Source organism: Myotis davidii, unplaced genomic scaffold (assembly GCF_000327345.1).
Source record: "Myotis davidii unplaced genomic scaffold, ASM32734v1 scaffold2166, whole genome shotgun sequence".
Taxonomy (NCBI): domain Eukaryota; kingdom Metazoa; phylum Chordata; class Mammalia; order Chiroptera; family Vespertilionidae; genus Myotis; species Myotis davidii.
Window position 1 is genome coordinate 1 of NW_006297299.1, and position 5352 is coordinate 5352.

Sequence of the window (5352 nt, forward strand, 5' to 3'; positions counted from 1 at the left end):
GACGGGGTAGAGCCATAACCACCCCATTGGCCCGGCCCTGCTTTCTCATTTTTTCTCTTTTACATTTTTATTTTTTTGAAGTTTTTTTCCTGTTTTGTCTCTTTGATCAAATGTTCTCATCATTCTGATTTTTTTTTTGTTCTCTTTTTTCTGTTCTTATATATTCTTGGTATCTTTATTCTCTCTTCTGTTCTCTCTGTTGTTGCTTTATTCTCAAAGTATTCTCTCCTCTTTTTTGTTTATTTTCTGTGTTACTTTTAGTTCTCCATTTGTTCATTTTCAGTTTCTGTTTTATTCATTTTCTCCTTATTCTCTCAATTTTTTTCTCTGTTCTGTTACTTTTGTTATATCTCTTCACTGTACTTTTTGAAATAATGTTTTATGTTTTCTCTTTACCCTGTTTAATATATTCTTTTCATTTTGCTCTGTTAGTTTTCTCTGCAGCCCATTTTCTTTGTTCTTTCCATTTTCTGTTTTTTCCTTTTTCTTTGGTTTCTTTTTGCCTTTGATCTGTTGATTTACTTTATTTACTGTTTCTCTTTGATATTTTCATTTTTTCTGTTTCCTTATTGTCTTTATCCCCTTTGTTCTCATTTTATCAGTCTGAGCTTCCATTTTCCATGTTCTTTACATTTTGTCTATTGTCTTTGTTCTGTACACTTTTCTGTTCTCTGTTCACTCTTTTCCTTTGTTCATATCACTTTCTAAGTTTTCTCTTTTCTCTATTTCTTCTTTATTCCTTGAATTTTCTCATGTCCATTTATTTAAAAAAAGGTTATTTAGTTATAGTGAGATAGGGAGGGAGAAGGATATATATAGAGAAAAAAAATGATGTAAGAGTGAAACAAGAATAAGGTTCCTCCTGCATGTCCTATATGAGGCATGGAACCCACAACAAGGGCATGTGCACTGACTGGGAATCAAATTGGTAGCTTTTTAGTGCATGGTACTATACTAACAAAGTAAGCTACAGAGACCAGGCCTGTACTCTCCATTTATTATGTTCTCTCCATTATTTTATTTTATTTTATTTTTTTGTCCTCTCATTCCTCTCTGTTCTCTATTATACTTTTCTCTATTAATTTTTGATTTCTCCTTTTACTATATTTTACTTTCTTCTTTCTAGTTTCATTCTATTTAAATTGTTGTTCTCTTTTTTCTTAGTTGTTTTTGTGTTCTTAGTTCTGTTTTTATTCTGCTTTAGCTTTTTTGTTCTTTGTTTTTCTTGTTCTTTCTGTTCTCACTTTGATCAATTTATTTTGTTGTTTACTTTGATTTTTCAATCCATTACCTTTTTATATGTATGCCATCCTGCTTTTTCTCCAGTTGTTCTCACTGCTTTTTCTCTCCATATTCTCTTCATTCATTCTGTTTTCTCTTCTTATTCTCCAGACCTGTTTCTCTGTTCTCTTTGTTCTATATTTTCTGTCCATCCTGTTACCTACTTTTACAATTTTCCTTGTTTATACAGTTTTTTTCTTGTTCCCTCCATTTTCTCTCTTACCTTCTTTTTTCTTTCCATGTTTGTTCTAATTATTCTTTGTTCTCTACATTTTCCTTGTTCTTTGTGCTTTCTCTTTTGATTCTTCACATTTTGTCCAATTTCCCTGATCTTTCAATTCTGATTTGCTGCTTCAATTTTCTTAATTTGCTCTATTTTCTGTTATCTTTTTGTTCTGTGTTTTCTTAGTACTTACTGTCCTCTCTGTTTTTTGTTTCTTTTTCCTTCTCTTCTTTTCTCTGTTGCTAATTTTTCTATTTGGTCTGTTCATTTTCCCCTTTTCTTGTACTAATTCTTTTCTTCTTGTTTTCTTTGTTTACTTTGTTCTTACATGTTATTCTTTGTTTACACTTCATTCATTTTGTTTTCCACATTTCTTGTTACTTAATTTTCTCTGGTCTCTGCATCCTTTGTTTTCTCCTTTTTTCCATGGTTTTATTAAATTTTCTCTTTTTCCTCTTGTTGTCTCCATTTTCTGTTTTCTTTTTTATTCTCTCCATTACATTGGTTCTCATTTTGGTTCTGTTTAATTCATCCTTCATTCTGTTTTCTCTGTTTTCATTATTATTTCTCCATTTTCTCTTTTATTGATTTCCCTTTTTATCATGTAATGGAAATGTTTAATTTTTAAATTTATTTTTAATCTTAATTGTTGAAAAGTATTACATGTCTCATTTTTTCACCATTGGCCTCCTACAAACCACCCAACACCAGCACTAGGCCTTCACCACCCCACTGTCTACATCCATTGGTTATGCATGTAAGCATAAAAGGTGTTTGGTTGATGACCTCCAACTCACCCACCCTCCTCCACCTTTCTTCCGTGATTCCACATTCTGTCCCATGCTTACAGGTCTGCATCCAGTCTGTTCATCAGTTTATTTTGTTATTTAGATTCAATATGAGTGGGATCATGTGATACTTGTCTTTCTTTGACTTATTTCACTTAGCATGATACTCTTCAGGTACCTCCATGCTGTTTTAAAGGGTGAAAGATTCTTTGTTTTAACTGCTGCATAGTATTCCAAGGTATAAATGTACCACGGCTTTTTTATCCACACATCTCCTGAAGGGCACTTGAGCTGTTTCCAGATCTTACCAATTATAAATTCTGCTTCTAAGAACATATGGGTGCATACATTCTTTCTGATTTGTGTTTCAGATTTTTTAGGATATATTCCTAGAAGTGGGATCACTGGGTCAAATGACTGTTCCATATTTAATTTTTTTTTTTTACACTTGTTTTAAATGATATATTTTACTTTACATATTTTTTGAGGAAACTCCATACTGTTTTCCATAATGGCTGCACCAGTCTGCATTCCCCAAAACAGTGTTCTATGGTTCCCTTTTGTCCACATTCTCACCAGCACATATCATTTGTTGATTTATTGTGATAGCCATTCTGACAGGTGTGAGGTGGTACCTCATTGTTTTTTTTACTTGTATCTCTCTGATGATCAGTGACTTTGAGCATTATTTCATGTCTCCTGGCCATCTGTATGTCCACTTTGGAAAAGTGTCTTAGATCCTTTCCCTATTTTTGAATTGGATTCTGTTCCTTCTGTTCAGTTTTATGAATTCCTAATATATTTTGGATATTAACTCTTTTTCAAATGTATCATTGCAAAGAATGTTCTTCCATACAATGGGCTCCCTTTTTGTTTTGTTGATGATTACTTTGGTTGTGCAGAAGATTTTATTTGGATGTAATCTGATTTGTTTATTTTAACCTTAGTTTTCTTTGCTGTAAGAGATGTGTCCATAAACAATGTTATGAGAGATGTCTGAGGTTTTGCTGTCAATGATTTCTTCTAGGATTTTTATGGTTTCCGAACTTACATTTAGGTCTTTTATCCATTTTGAGTTTATTCTTGTGTATGAAGTAAGTTGGTGGTCCAGTTTCATTTTTCTTCATGTATGTCTCCAATTTTTCCAACACCATTTTACATTTTTATTTAAATAATTCTTTATTGTTGAAAGTATTACATATGTCCCCCACTTTTTAAAAAATTATGTTTTATTGATTTTTTACAGAGAGGAAGGGAGAGGGATAGAGAGTTAGAAACATCAATGAGAGAGAAACATCGATCAGCTGCCTCTTGCACACCCCCTATTTGGAATGTGCCCACAACCAAGGTACATGCCCTTGGCCGGAATCGAACCTGGGACCCTTGAGTCTGTCGGCTGATGCTCTATTCACTGAGGCAAAGTGGTTAGGGCTCCCCCCCCTTTTTTTTTTTACCCATTGATCCCCTTCAGCCCATGCCTGCTGCTGGCCCAGGCCTCAAAGGCACATTATCTGTGGCCATGGGTCATGCATATATGCATACAAGGTTTACTAGTATGGTTGATTACTTCCCACCTTCCCACCCACTCCTGCCTTCCCTCCAATATTCTGCACTCTCTTCTATGCTTCCATGTCTCTAGACCCATTTTGTTGATGTTTATTTTCTTACTTAGATTCCACATGACAGTAAGATCATGTGATACTTCTTACTCTGACTGACTTATTTTAATTAGCATGATACTCTCCAGGTCCCTCCATGCTGTTTTAAAGGATAAGATATTCTTCTTTTTTACTGCTGCATAGTATTCCATGGTATAAATGTACCACAGCTTTTTTATCCACTCATCTACTAATGGGCACTTGGGCAATTTCCAGATCTTAGCTATTATAAATTGTGCTGCTATGAACTTAGAGGTGCATACATTCTTTCTGATTGGTTTTGGGTTTCTTAGAAGTGTGATCTCTGGGTCAAATGGAAGTTACATATTTAATTGAGGAAACTCCATTCTGCTTTACACAGTGGCTGTACCTGTCTACTACACACCAGCAGTGCAGGAGGGTTCCATTTTCCCCACATCCTTGCCAGCACTTGCATTTGTTGATGGTAGCCACTCTAATAGGTGTAATGTGATATCTCTTTGTCATTTAATTTGCAGTCTCTGATGATCAGTGACTTTGAGCATTGTTTTATATGTCTCTTGGCCATCTCTATGTGCACTTTGAAGTATATATTTAGTTCCTTTAGAAATTTTTAAATTGGATTGTCTGTCTTCCTTCTGTTAAGTTGTAAGAGTTCCTTATGTGTTTTAAATATTAACCTTTTACCAGATGTATCATTGCCAGATTCGTTCTCCCATACATTGGGATCCATTATTGATCTATATGACTGTTCTTGTGCCAGTACAAGACTGTTTTGATTACAATGGCTTCGTAGTATAACTTGGAATCTGGTATTCTGATTCTTCCAACTTTGCTCTTCTTTCTCAAGATTGCCGAAGTTGTCCTGGGACTTTTTGTTCTATATAAATTTTTGGAGTATTTGTTCTAGCTCTGTGAATTATACTGTTGGTATTTTAATAGGGATTGCACTGAATCTGTAGATTGCCACTAGTAGTATGATTATTTTAATGATGTTTATTCTACCAATCCATTAACCTGGAATATTCTTCCAGTTGTTTATACTTTCTTCTATCACTTTTTTCAACATCCTATAGATTTCAACATCCTATAGTACAGGTCTTTTACCTCTTTGGTTAAGCTTACTTTTAAGTATCTTAATTATTTTGTTGTAATAGTAAATGGGATTTTTTTAAGTTTCTCTTTCAGATAATTCATTATTGGTGTATAAAAAAGCAATTGATTTATGGGTGTCGATTTGGTATCCTGCTACATTGCCAAAGTCATTTATTAAATCTAGTATTTTTGTGTGGAGTCTTTAGGGTTTTCTATGTACAGTAGCATGTCGATGGTGAATAGTGAGTTTTACTTCCTCCTTTCCAATTAGGATGTCTTTTATAACTTCTACTCATCTGATCACTATGGCTAGCAATTCTAGTACTAT